Genomic DNA, 15,343 nt, shown 5'->3' with positions numbered 1-15,343 from the left:
AGCTTATCAGACCATGTGAGGAGGACGTTTACCATCTTGCTCCCACGCATACAACATTGGCAGGAGAGGGGGACCGGCGAAGTGAGGCAGAAGATTTGTCATCGTAAGGAAGCAGAGGTATTTGGGCCAAAGAAGCCAATGGAGAGTTTAATCATTAATCAATCATATTTATATGACGTTTTGCCACTTCCTACAGCCCGCAACATTTAATATATGTAATTGATAAGTACTTTGGGGCTGATTAGGAAAGGAGGAGATATCACACAACCCTATTAGCAGTGGCTAGGTGGGGTAAGGGAGGGAAGGCGGCATAACTAGTCTTGGGTGCCGCTTGTGCCCTTCCCACAAATTTCAATTCTCCATTTTCCACCACGATAACAAGAATAAAATAAGAATGAAAATAATCTCCTAGGATTCAACTGTAAACCACGCTTCATGGCAAACTCGTCAAATGGTTTGAAAACCTGGCGTAAGAGCCCACCCCCCAAAGAGATAGAATTCAGATTATTCAGCGGAGAGCCTAGGAAGGATTCTCCTAGTAGACCTAGGGAGACCCTATATTCAATTAGGCCCTGGCCTATAGCAGGGACCCAGCACCCATCAAAGATTTAAGGAACTAACCACTATGTGGGATCCATCTCCTGCGAAGAATACGGAAGACACTAATAATGCTTCAATGTATTCACCTGGCTCACCTTCTCCTGCTTCTCCCTCTAGTCTGGATAAAATCTTAGTGGCAACACCTGAATTATCTTCAGCAGAGGGTCACTTAGCTGATAGACAGCATACAGCCTATCCGCTCATTTCAGGACTAAATACGAAGAGCCAGTCCAAGTTATTAGGTCTCACTATGCCAAAGCTCAATGCAAGCTCTGTGGTTCCTGGCATAGCAGGTGGCCCAAATTTAGATGCTACCCATTGACTACTGCTGATGAAACTTCTGTTGAAACATCATTCACGACTTACATACCCGTGTATTTCGCAGTTGGCTCCAGTTTTGTTAAATACAAAGAATATTACTGAATCAGAAGACTCCACACAAACCTTGCTGCATCAAATTTTGACAGAATTGAAAAACATGAAACTCTTCCAAAGAGAAGCTCAGAAAAGGACTGAATCACAATTGAGCTCAATTAATTTTCATGTCCAGCAACTCACATCACAAGTTGTTGAGGCTGAACAACGCATATCCGATCTTGAATACAGCTTTCCTCGTCCATCTAACCATGTAATCAAATTACAAACTGAGCAGACTAATCTACAAATCAAGGTTGATAATGCAGAGAACCGAGCTAGGAGATGTAATCTATATATAATGAGGATTCCAGAGGGCTGCGAGAACAGACAACCAATTTCTGAAGTAATTTTGGATCTTATCTCCAAGTATATCTGTCTAGGGGCTCCAGCTAAAAAGACCCGTCTTAACATCTTATGGGCTCATCATGTACCAGCTTTTCAATATCCTGATACTAAATACCCGAGAATGATCATTGCGAGTTTTGAGGACTATCGATCCATGATAAAGTGTACCAAATGGTCGATAACGTTTCCTTTTAAAGTTTCTCTGACATGTCTGCCCTCTCAGCAAAATGCAGAAAGGAATTCAGAGTCATGCTCAGTTGTTTTCAACAATTGAGAGATCCAGCTGGTATTATCAAGCAATGTAAATTAAAAGTCCTTCATAGAGGGAAGGCTTATATTTTTCAGTCAGCTGTGGCAGCGCAAGAGTTCCTCTCCTCCCTACAACACTGAGGGGCGGGGTAGTAGAAGGTAATGAGGTTACTTGGTGTTTTACTCCATTGTACATTCAAACTCCATTTTGTGTTGCCTTTACACAGGCTGCATGATTAACGAAGTGTCACTGCCCTTTTGGACTGCAATGTGTTGAAAACTCCCTCTGTCCTTGTCTTGAAACTCATCTCAGACACCAGCCGGCCTGAACTAATTCTTGTCTGGACCACCTAATCCCTGTATCAACTATCTGTTAGCCTTTAGCATTCTTCTCGTGCTGTATCTTATCTTTTGGTCTTCGCTATTCTCTCCCTGTGTTTTCCTATTTCACAAACCTTTCCTTTGAAGCACGCAAACATGTTCTGCCATTACTGATTGACCTATAGGTGCTGTCATTGATTGACTTATGGGATCAGGCAAAGACACGACTCAAGGGGGCTGTTCTGGTTACATGATGCCTTGTTTTGAATGTTTTCATATTGGCTAATATTTGGCAGATCTTGCATGTCCATGTTAGGCATTTTGCATGCTTGCAAAAGCTAGGACTGCCCCTTACTTTTATTCTGAGTTTTGTAACCCTAAGCATATATAAGGTCTCTGTTTTCTGTACTCCTCAGACTGCCTCATTCAGTTGTTAAGGCTTCTGTGTGATGTAGCTTCACTTATTTAAGTTTAATAAAGATGTCTTTTCATATTTCAGCTTCTGTGCCAAGTTCTTTGTTCTATTAGTGAGACCCCTGAGAATGAAGATTTTGAGTTTCTTCAATTGGCGCGGCCAACGTGGGCTTCATCAGAGAAGGGACTATCATTGGGAGTGATCTTGTCAGAAGACTGACATTTACTGAGGAGGACAGAACAGGATTCTACTAAGAAGGTACTCTGTGCACAGGTATTCTGGAGATTCTTTGTCTCTGCAGCCCAGTATATTTCTGTTCTTCCTGATTTTGATCCTCCACATGATGTCACTCCTGACTGTGCACCTTTTTGGCGTGAGTATTCTAAAAAGGCCTTTAGGTCATGTAGAACTTGACAGTTAGAATTTGGATAACCTTTTGATTAGTAAGAGTAAGGTAGTTTAGTAACGCTTACTGTAGCTTTGGAATTTTGGTTTGGAATTAGTGTTGGCCAACTTTAGATATGTTTTGGATTTTGGATATGCGAATTGCAATTTGTGTAGGCAGGTAATGAGGAGATTTTTCTCTATTTGGTTGTGTTGATTGGTGCATGTACGAAAAGTACCTTAAGCACTACTTTGATTATAATATTTGCATATTCTGCAAGTATTTTTTTTGCATTCCTGTTTTCAAGCTCACATCAAAGAATGTGTTGCTTTTTTCGATAGGTACCATAGTGTGATGTGAAATAAATTAGCCGGCTCCCCTAGAAGGAATATCTAAATAGGTTTAGATTTAAAAACATATTTCTTCCTTGGTGATTTTGTATCCCCACGGAATTAAAATATGATATAATACAAAACAAGGATCCTTTGTTCTGCGCAATTTCATGAATGAAGATATGCAGAACGATTTTGTTTGGTGTTCTGCTAGCCAAAGCTAGTGAATTGAGTGTATTTTCGCTTCTTGGACATACATCAGTCTGTTGGGCTGTTTTTGCAGTATTTTGGAACACTATTGAGAAGCGTTTCTTGTAAATATGACTTACAACTAGTATTTGCAAATGGTTTAGTTCAAGTACAGTCTGTGGACTGTCCTTTGTTTCTGTCCTGAGTATTGATTTGTGGGTTAAATGTGTGTTTAAATGTTTATGTGGTTTTCCCACTAGTGCAACTTCTGTAAGTGAATAGCGATGGAGCTATTCACAAAATGCATGGCGCGCCGTATTGTGTGTCCTAAGTGTTTGACCCTTTTCTGTTTATGGCTGAAATGAGCTCAAATGTGTGTTTGTGTTTTTTTTCATGTTTTCAGTTTATTAGGCAAAATGTCTAAATGCTTACAAAAGAAAAAAAATTAGACATTCACATTCACTAAGAATAAAAAGGCTCCCAAAAACGAATGATGTGTTTTGTAGAAAAACAAACTTATAGCATTTTTTTCTTGCATACATTGTATTAGAAATTTCCAGCCAAACACTTCAGCTGAAGTACATTTTTTTCTGAACTCAGACTCATATTATAGACCATGCATTGATGTGTCTTAGTTTGAAAAAGACGGCCTCCGTGCTTATGTTACAAATCATGAGAGACAAGCTAAATAAACAGGAGTATTTACTCAGCCAGGACTTTGCCCTCAGTTAAACACAGGTGAATCGTTGCATTTCAGAATGTTGTTTTCAAAAGGTTCCAAAACTAAGGTTCATTATTTTGTATTACAGGAAGGCATTTCAATTAAGGGTTTCCTCTCTTTAAGCATTTTTGTATGCATATTCTTGGGTCTGTTGCTAAATAAAAAATTGTCCTTTTTAGAAAGAAAAAATGTGGCACCAAATTTTGTCATGTTTCAAGTTAGGCTTCTGTGCTTAGGCTTATAAATGAATGCATCTAAAAATTATAGGCAAGGGATGCAGCTTGCTTTTATATGTGGATATTATCAAAAAGTATTGGGTTTATTCAAAATAATTATTAATTATGAAAAATAATAATTAAAAATAAGTGCTGCAAAATTCATTTTTTACTATTCATGAAGCTTAATGCTCATACTGTGACCTCCTAGCATTATAATTTAATTTAAGTTGTACTGTCCTGCATAATGAGGACATTAGCATATGGAATTTTACTTAGCGCAGGCGTAAAAAACTCATTTTTCTAAGGATTTACATGGGATATGTCTAATGTCCAATCTCTGCAATTTGTAAAGAACATTCTGAGGATGATTAATATGTAACACAATTATAGGATATTTATTTTTAAGTGCCCCTAATATCAAAGTCGATTTTGGGTAAAATAAGCCATTACAAATTACCATTCCAACTCCAAAGTAACTAAACTCAGAGAAAGTACTGGATAATAAAACAGTAATACATTTACTATTCCAACTCCAAACTAGCTAAACTAATGAAAGTGCTGGATATTAAACACTAAAGAATTGCTATTCCGATTCCACACTATCTAAATTCAGAGAAAATGCTGGATAATAGAACTGAAAAAAATAATATTCCAACTCTAAACTAACTAAACTCAAGGAAAGTGCTGGATAATAAAATTGAAAAATATTACTATTCCAATTCCAAACTAACTAAACTCAGGGAAAGTATTTGATAATAAACAGCAAATAAGTACTATTCCAACTCCAAACTAATTAAACACAAGGAAAGTGCTAAATAATAAACCATTAAAAATTACTATTCCAACTCCAATCTAACTAAACTCGGGGAAAGTGCTGGATAATAATCCATTAAAATTACTATTCCAACTCCAAGCTAACTAAACTCAGAGAAAGTGCAGGGTAATAAAACTGAAAAAATTACTATTCCAACTGCAAACTAACTATATTCAGGGAAAGCAGTGAATAATAAACCATTAAAAATTACTTTTCCACCTCCAAACTAACTAAACTGAGAGAAAGTGCTGGATAATAAAACGGAAAAAGTGACTACTCCAACTCCAAACTAACTATACCATGGAAATTACTGGATAATAAACCATAAAAAATTACTAATGCAACTCCAAACAAACTAAATTCAAAGAAAGTGCTGGATAATAATTTTTTTTTAAATTACTATTCCAGCTCCAAACTAACTAAACTAAGGGAAAGTGCTTCATAATGCAACTGAAATAAATTACTATTCCAACTCCAAGCTAACTAAACTTAGGGAAAGTGCTGGATAATAAACCATGAAAAATTACTATTCCAACTCCAAACTAAATAGTCATGGAAAATGCTGGATAACAAAACATAAATATTAACTATTCCAACTTCCAAATAAATACATTCTGAGAAAGTACCCACAAATTGAAAGATTTAAAAAAAAAATACATACAAATTTAGATTTTGAAAAATTAAGACAGTAAAATAACCATATATTTTTTTAATTATCATAAATTATTCAAATGTTGCTAAAATTATATGTATTATTAACTACTTTTTTAAATGTAAATAATTTTTGGACTTTTGAAAAAAAATAAACAATATGTACAATGTCATTCAAAAGTTAAAAAAAGCCTACATATCTAAAAATCATTAAATTCTTTAGATTTTGCAGAAAATAATAATATTTTCAATTTTTTTATATTATTTTGTTTTATTTTTAATTAGAAAAAATAAAAAGTTGGGCATAGTTGAACTTCATAAGGTGTAGACGAAGAGTCTAGCTACATGTTTAGACTAAAAAAAAAATGTTGTTTTTAAACAGAGCTTGTGGCAGGCTGTTTGGGCAAGACACTCCATCAGATCTTGCTTTGGTTAGTATTTGGACTAGTTTGTTGGAGTGATGGAAATTTCTTTCCTTGTGTGTTGCTGTATGCCTTGCAGATAGGCCATATACTCCCTATGGATGGCTTTAGGGTGTATAGCACTGTTAATCAATGTATATTCATTTCTCTCATCTGCCTGGAAGGGTCCGGTCAGGAATGTTACCCATTCTTGCTCTAAAATGTTTGTACTCCCCAGGCAATTGTTTCCATTAGTTGTTTGTCCTTTTGACATGCCTGTCTGTAATTTCTTTGTGCATTTTATTAGTCAGTCAATAACTCTTCGTATTCAGGATACATCCTAGCTGCCATTGTGACATTTCTGGTTTTCTTTAGTGCCATTGTTTGAGTTGAAATTACGTTCTGTTTATTACCAGGACCAACACAATGTTGCGACGATAGTTGGAATTGACTTAAAAGTTGAGAACAGAAATGTATCCATACGGTTACCGGATAAGTGAGCCACAAGTTGAAACGTATGGTGAGTTGCTTGCACCTTTTCATGAACCTTGTTCTGTTACCATCATTCCATCTTAAATATTTTAAGTTTTTGGAGTGGACTCCTAAATATGTAATTTTAGCTAGGTCATGGTGAGCTAAATTTGGAGCAATACTGCTGTAGTTTTCTATGTATGGAAGCAAGTCTGTGTTGCGAATAGTGTAGTCTAGGTAAGAACACTTTCAGCCGTTTGTCCATGACCAGTTTGGTGGGATGTCCTGTGGGAATCTCCTGTTCATTATGATGAAACCGACACTGTAAAGTTGTAGGACCCAGAGTTCCCCTTGGCAACAATGCGATTGGGTTTTGAGTTTTGCCTGTACCTTCAATTCTGATGGAGAGAATAAAAGGAGATGTTCTGAGTCCTCCGGGGTCCTTTGAAAGAAGTTGGTGTTTAAGACAAGTCGCACAGAACTGTAAATAGTCTATTTAACGAAGACATTTTTGTTTGAGAGCTCAGATTAATGTAGGCATTAAGAAACAAGAGGGGACGCTGCTGTCTCCATGAGTTGATTTTAATTTCAAGCAGCCAGTTCTCCTGAACATAAAGTGGTTCAATGATACACTTTAGGCTACATGAAGATTATAAAAACAATCCCCCCTTAGGCCGGCCAAATTTCTGGTTCCTTACAGCTGGATTTCAGTGTTGAATGTATCCAGTTGACGGTTAGTTTTGTGGGGCCCATATTTCCTGAAATGCGAGGGAGGTTGTGTTTGGAAATAAAATTGCATATCTCTAGGGTGTTTATTTTGTATTGAAGGCCACTGATGTTCCAGGAGCACAAGGCTGAGGAGGACTACAGCAACAAGTTGGTTAGGTTTATAGATTTTGATTGAAGCTCTTTATATTTGACAACTTAGTTTTGCTTTTGTTGTCATGGTAGCTGTTCATCAGGTCAGGCTGAGCTTTTTTTGGACAAGGCTGCTGTCAGCCATCCCCAGTCTGGCTCAATATTTGTAGTAAGGGTGTGGTTCTAGATTTATCTTTTGTGACCGCGTGGCATTGAGCATTTTTCAAGATTGAGCATGTCTTGTCTCTATCTCCAACCAGTATCCAGCAAGAGCTTGGCTGCATTATTGGTGGGTTTGCCAATGTGGCAGGGTAACCTGGTTTAAGATATATGTGGAATTTGATACCTCATAACCAGAGAATTTCTGTGCTGGCTAAGAAGACTTGGGCCCAGGTAGAAGATTTAAAAGTATGGAAAGCAATTCAGGGGGAGCTATTTCAATTATCGATTTTGTTTCAGCTTGCTGTTGTCCATTTGATTTTTCTATTCCTTGGGAGCCCCTTTCATTTCTTCAATGATAACCATGTTGTATACATTTAATGACAATCTTCTTGGACTAAGAGAACTGGAATACTGGGCTTGATAATGTGCGTTGGTGGGCTGGCAGCCACTTTATGTTTGATTTCAGAGAAGTAACTTTCTGTTCATCATGGGGGATGTTCTCCTCTTGCTGTTGCTTGTTTATGTTAGTAGTGGTTGTAGTTTGCATGTTTCAGCTCCCAACCTTCACCGTATTAATGTTTGAAACCTTTCCAACCATTTTTGATGTTTCATGGGCACTTATTCTCTGTGTTAGCAGGTGCCCCACCCTCCCTTGGCTGGTGCTTGGAACTTGTTGGATATTTAATGTTGTGAACAAAGGGTACAATTTAAGGGTGTCTGCTGTAGTTTTACTGTCTTTTCTTATCTCTCTTACTGAGTTGGCGGGGCGATTGTCTGTTGACTTTAGAGTGTTGTGAATCCAGCGCGTGTGGCATGGGGACCTGCTTTGAGTCATCTAACTTGGGTAAGTCACTCCTGGCTTCGGAGCTCTGTGACAAGGTTGCAGAGCTCTTGTCTGTGAATGTTGCAGCTTGGACTTTGGGAGAAGAGTTTGATGCTGCACGGTCAGCAGCCACGCGACTCCCTGTCAGCCTATGATCCACAGGCACGTGTCATTTTTTGTTTGTTGTAACTAATGCTGATTCAGTGCACCTGGGTTGCTCCTGTTCCTGCCTCTCACTATTCCTACCTAGGCCTCCAGACAGGTGCTTTACTTCGTCAACAACACAATTTAGAAATGTCAGAAGGGTTGATAAACTGTCTATGATGGGAGAGCAGACCGACTTGAACAGATTTATAGCTGGTTGGGTCCTTATTATTAATTTGTTCAAGTTTTCAAGCTTGCTGTCGATGCCTGCCATAAATAGGGCTAGGGTGTTCGCGTTGTCCACTTGTATCTCTAGTTCATCTGAGTGGTAATTTAATGCTGTGGCTGTTGTTTGAGGTGTTTGCAGTAGTTGACATTAGGAGATTTGTACTAGGTTCAAGTTGTGCCCGCAAAGTTGAGGGGTATTTGGCCCAAAAGTGGTTTGATATTTTCTTCGGTGATCTAGCCCATTGATCGGCAGAAGGGCTAAGTGTACCAGTAGTGGTTGAGAGGGAGTTTGATTTTGCTGGAAGACGTTGTTGCAAATATTGTTGGGACTCAATGTTAAATTGGTCTTTTTGTGGCAATAGGTCATTAGCAGTAGACTCAATGGCTTTGTTTGGTGATTGTTTGAATGGTGAATGTGGTTGGTGATATTCCTGAAGCAAAGGCGGTGTGGGCTGAAGCTCTGAATATGTCCCAAACTGTTGACTTGATGGGATTTTGGGGTTTTCCATGACTGGGTTACCGCTAGAGCCAACCTGCAGTAGCGCAGTTCTGTTATTTGGGGGCAGATGAACAATAGCTTCAGTTGTTACCTGCTGTGGCCTTCCTATTAGTGCCTCTAGCCTGGGAAAAGGGGATGCATGCTTTGCCCCTCCCGAAATTTTTTTAAAATGGTCTAGCAAAGAGGAAGCTTACGAGTGGATAGAGCCATGCTCCCAGATTTTTGCACAATTGGGTGCAGGTTCGGGTGTGGGTGAAGTTGGTGAATGCTGGAGAGACCAGGCCATAGTTTATTTAAGAGAATTTGCTGTATTGTCATCATGCCCTGCTATACTAGAGTTGAGTATGTTTTTGCTTTGGAGGTGAGAGTGCCATCATTGTTCTTAAAGAAATAATTTCTTTATTTTATTGGGTTGTTAATGGCACCCACTCACCTCCACTTGTTGTATGACCTACCCAGGAGTTTGAAGAAGTTCTAAAAAAGTTTCAGGGAGGTAATGGTAGCTTCCTCTTCCATATTTTATAAACTGGGGCCGCTAAGTTTAGCCCCTGTGACCCAGTGCTCCTATGCTGATCTGTCCACATTGATTGGCTCTAGTATGTCCCTAGTTACTTTTAGTGCTTATGGAACGGGGAGGTGGGTGAGGGGTTCTGAGTCGAATAAATTGCTCTCCAATAGTAATGTCATAGTTGTGCACTTATTGCCTTTTTCCCTTGTTAGACTGACTTTTTTACTTACACCTCACTCCTGGATTTATTGGCTGGCCAACCATTCGTAGCCTCTGCCGAAAATGCAGTGATCCAACTCCTTGTCAACTCCTCTCCACTTGATCACCTCTCACTCGGCAGTGGTGCCAAGAGGTGAGAGACACAGGTCCAGGGAGTCCAGGGGGCCCCAACCCATCCAACTGGGAATGTATCTGAAGAAGCAGAGGCGCAGGATCCGAGGCAGTTACCTTCCAGGGGGGAAGGGTGGGAAGACAAGTCCTGGCAGTGAGTGGAACACACCAGAGAGCACCCACAAGCCACACCTAGCACTAGCCGGGCTGCCTTTGCGGGTCTCCTCGGGGCACGCATTTAGCGGCAGCTAGTTATTGCACTTGCCCTCCACCCCTATCTATCTTAAGCATCCAGACTTCGCAAAACAGGTGCCAGCTGCCAGGTGTTGACGCCAGTGATTCTAGTGCCGCTCTGCAACTCGTCCGCAGTTTGCGGTCTGTGGCTTGCAGCTTACGACGTATTGGGTCTACGGGGCTGATGCAGCTCTGCCTTCTGCTTTCTGCTCTCCACTCTCTGCTCACCACTGGGCACGCATGTCACTTCCCTCTTGGGGTGAGTGATATTTCTTTGTCATTATCTTTCAGTAAGGTGTAGTGGACGCTATTTATCTCTTCTCTTCTCTTCTAATGCTCCCTGCTAATTAGGGAGGGAAAGAGAAAGAGAAAGGGGTACTTAGTGAATACCAGCGATAAAAGGTCCAGAACTCAGAATAATATTCTGACTTTTTTAATTATTATTCGAGAAAATAACACAGTTAGATGAACAATTGGCCTCTCTTCTCGCATCTATGCTCAGTGAGCCCTCAGGGCGTGGAGATTCCATCCCGAGAGCAGTGGCGGCTGCCACCAAGTAGCAAGGGTGTAGTAGTAGGGGAGAATGAAAAATAAATCTAAATAGATTTACCTTGTTGCAGGACCACTGGACTGCTGCCTCGCGTCATCCTCTAAAGCAGGAAGCACAGGCTCCATCCCCTAAGCTTGGTGCTCAGATGGGAAATTAGAGACTGTGCATTTTCCTCACTGAACATGCAAAGTGTACAGGACTATTTGGCTTGTCCAAGAGGGCTGGCCAACCGTCATGCTCACTTAAGTGCCCGCCATTCCTCCCCTTGTTGGATGTGACAACAACAAATGCCCCACCCCATAAAGTTGCATGACACAGGGAAAATACGATGATAATAACGCAGTGTTATTATCATTTTCTTTTCACTTTTTGCACTTCAAAAAATGCAGTGGGCAGTGCATCTCCACCTTAGTGGAGGGGTCACCACTGCCCGAGAGACCAATCTTAGTAGATGGGTTGCCTTTGCCAGAGTTAAATCTGCATTCTAACACCTCATCTGGAAATGCTCAGACCATTACTTTGAACATTTTGGGTGTTGTTCAGTCTCTTCAGGCCCATTTGATCTGTTTGAAGGATAGACTGAAAATGGAAGGAGGGCTGGGCAATGTAGTCAGTGCTTTAGAGAACCTGGAGCATAGATTGCACACTTTGGCACACTTTCTAGCATTTCCTCTGGGGTCATACACCCCAGGTCATTTTATATTTCAAATCAGTTAGCCCCATGTCCAGTAATAGTCTAGATGCAGTTTGGCACACCTTCAAGCATTCCATTTCAGGTCTCTAACCCCCAGGTAATTTTATATTTCAATTCCAAAACCCCACTTAGCCCCATGTTCAGGATATTGTCTAGATGCCCACTTACAGAGTGCCTTGAAGGGTGCCTGTTGGTCTAAATATAAGTTGGCAAAAGAGAATATTCTGCTAATTTGTCCCCCTTAGTGACTCACTGAGCTGGGGAGGCCCTTTGCATACCCCTGCTCAGGTCCCTTCTTCTAATACTAATGGCCGAACTCCCTCAAAGGCTGTGATACACTTACCCTCAATGCTATATGTTCTTCTATATTGATTACAATTTGAACAGTACCAACATGCAGTACTGTAGCTTTTATTAAAAAATTTTGTATTCCTCTGGCCTGTAATCCTTCTATCTTTGTTGCATTTCTTCTTCTTTGTGAGAGAGCATTTTTGGCCACTGCAACAGCTATTTAAAAATACTCTCCAACAAATTCTCCTATACGCCCCTCTGTTTTGCAACAATAACGTTAAAAGCCTATTTTAATTTTTTTCTCACTTGCGTTTCTGTTGTTGCCACCTTAACTTGAAATGCAGAGGAGGTGTCAGAGGAGCAAAAGTAGACCGCATCACTACCTGAAATAAAACGTATTCGAATTCAAAACTGCAAGATATCCTTTCACTGTAAAACCCAGACAAAATGATTAATAAGAGAAATGCCTTGGATTTCTACTATATTGTGTATATAATATAGGAGCCTAATTGTGAAATATATGTAGTCATCTGTCTTTGAAATATTTGTAGTTAAATGTATCACTTCAACTTCAAAATATTTCAAGTAATTGATTATTCTCTCATGGAAAGCAGATAAAGGTTATTTTTTTGCCGATAATGTTTTTTGCCTATTGCTATTGAAGATTTTCTTATGACAGAAGCCAATAACACGTACAGTTTCCTTTTGAGTTGTTTCAGAAAAGTGTAAACAAAATGTATATTGCAACCAGATGGAATATATTAGCATTGCAGCATTCAGTGTGATTTTATAGCTCAAGGTCTACATTTGCAATAATCGAATGCATGCTCTAATAGGAGTGTTACAGCCTGTTAATTGTAAAAAAAAGATAGGTTTGATTGGAATATTATACCTACAACAGATTGTTGCCAATTAAGTCTACATTTCCAATTCTAACCAGGCTAGACTGAAGGGATCTACAGATTTGCTGTTGGACTTGGCCAACTCTGCAGGGCCATCCTTAATCTTTTTGCCTTCACATGCCTGTTTTCTGAAAGCATTTTTGTTGGCTTTAGGACTCTGCACACTTTGCCAAAGTGCTTGTGCACTCTCTTTAACCATGGTGAAATTGGATTTCACCAAATTGACACATTTAATTTACTTGTAAGTCCCTCGTAAAGTGGTACTATATGTATCCAGGGCCTGTAAATTAAACGCAACTAGTGGACCTGCAGCACCTATTGTGCTACCCACTTTAAGTGGCTTTTTTAAACATATCAATAATAAACATGTAAGGAGGGTCAAAAAGGGGATTTAAAGACCACACTCTGAAACGGCCCCGCAAGTACTACAAAACAAAAAGTGTCAAAGGGTCTAAGCTAACATAAACAAGAACGCCAGATGAAAAACTACAGAGGACTCCAAAACCATGTGACATATAAATTAATTAGATTAATTAAATTACAAAGTATGAAGACAAGGGTCACCCTACCACTGAACCCAAAAGGTGATCATATAAGGATGCCCATCAGTCACCACACGGAACCGCCCTTCATCATTTGGGTTCCTTTTCAACGACCATCAGTAAACATATCTCATGCCTGTCATTGCAGCCTTTAAGCGCAGTTTTAAACTGTGATTTCGACGTAGCAAAATAAACCTTTAGTGAGGCCTACACCTTCCGTTTTAATGCATGTAAGTCACCCCTAGGATAGGCCCAAAATAGCCCATTAGGCAAAGTGACATGAATTTAATATGTTGAGCATATACTTTTGGCTTTTAAATAACCGGCCTGGCGCTCTCGCAGCGCCGGACACAAACACTGCCAGACCTGCCGTGAGGGGAACATCCTAAGCACCAAAAGCACTCCTACCTTGCTGGGAGCCTCGGAGACGCCATCTTCACGCCGCCAGAGCCGCCGGAGCAGCCGTGAGGGGAACGGCTTGGCGTGCTTGCCATACTACAATTCCCAGAAGCCCCTGCGAGGCGCAGGGATCGTGATGCTGCCGGAGGGTGACAGAGGCCCTCATAACAGGCCCGGCGCTGCCGCAGCGCGGGACGCACGCGGGCGTGCCCAGGCCAAGGGCAGGCCCGTGCCCGTCAGAAGCCGGAAGAGGCTGGGCCGGGCAACCCCCTAACCTCCCTGAATTTTGGAACCCCGCTTGAAACCCCTGACCATTTGCTCCACTGCCTGGGCCTTCCTTGTCATACATCTGAGGAGGTGAGGTGAGGACATCTTTATTGTGCCCCCGCTGTGACTGTTTATAGCCTAAAAGTCTCATTATAGTTGGGGAGGCAAAACTACCACCGTGGACTTTTACCCCGTGGGGAGACACAGTGGAGTGGAGTAGAAGCTTTATAGTGCCTCATAGACTTTGGACTCTGCTGCCTCGGTGGGCAGTTATTGGGTAATCAGGGGTCATTTGTGATTTGTGATTTGCTTATCGAGTAGGATGAGAAAGAGGAAGGTGAGGAATTCCATGGTGGGGGGAGTGCAAAAGGGACACTAGACGCATTTCTAGCGAGGGCGGAGTCATTATTAGTTGGCCCGCTCTGTGGAATAAGCTTCCCACTGATTTGAGAATGACTACCAACCATCTATCCTTCAGGAAGTCACTAAAAACCCTCCTCTTCCGGGAAGCATTTCAACTCCACTAATCACCTTCACTGTATCTGCTAATGTTTCTGGTGAGCAAAGCGCGGAGATACCCTTACGGGATTGATTCCTGCGCGATACAAGAAATTAAAATAAAAAAATAAAAAAATAAGATCCAACTAGCAGAGAAGCGACTCTCACTGGACTCATTTGCATCACAGAAGAGGTCATCAATGGGGGCCATAGTATTGGCCAGGTCACCTAAAGCCGACATTCGAGTAGACAAAGATACTGTAAATGGAAATTATATTGTCAATAGTCCAGATGTTGTGGTTACAGACTCACAAGTGACAGAATCGTCAGTACAGGCAATTGAGGAACTACAGGAGGGGTTGTGCATGATAACACCAGTAGGAGAGAAGAGCAAGGGGGTTGTGACCCACAAATAGTATCATCATGTGGGCTAGGTCAAACGAAGGGAACCCCCGTTTTGGCCGCGCCTTCAAATAGAAATGGAGAAATTTTAAGGGAAGGAGGGGAGGTGGTCACTCGATCAAAAAGGGCACGACTAGATAAAAGTGAGACTGGACCCACTTGCAAAAACCAAGGGAACTCGAGGGGTGGGGAGTCAAAAGGAGAACACTTACTCCAAGAGGAAAGGAGCTCTAATCTCGGCCAGGGCTACAACCATAGAAGGGCAATTGGAGAATTTCCAGTGCACAAAATGTAGGAAGGTAGGTAATGTGGGGGGAGGGCGCAGAAATGTGGTCCAGGTTGGAAATAATGCTCACTACTCACCTAGGGCCCCTACATGAAAAAATTACCCTAATAGAAGAGAAAGTGACTATGTTGCTTGCCCAGACCAGTAATCATATTAATGTTGTAAGAGCACATACAGTAGATAGCTTGGGGGTCCGA

The sequence above is a fragment of the Lissotriton vulgaris genome, chromosome 3_2 (assembly GCF_964263255.1).
Source record: "Lissotriton vulgaris chromosome 3_2, aLisVul1.2, whole genome shotgun sequence".
Lineage (NCBI taxonomy): Eukaryota > Metazoa > Chordata > Amphibia > Caudata > Salamandridae > Lissotriton > Lissotriton vulgaris.
The sequence above is the reverse complement of the archived record's forward strand: the minus strand, read 5'-3'. Positions refer to the sequence as shown.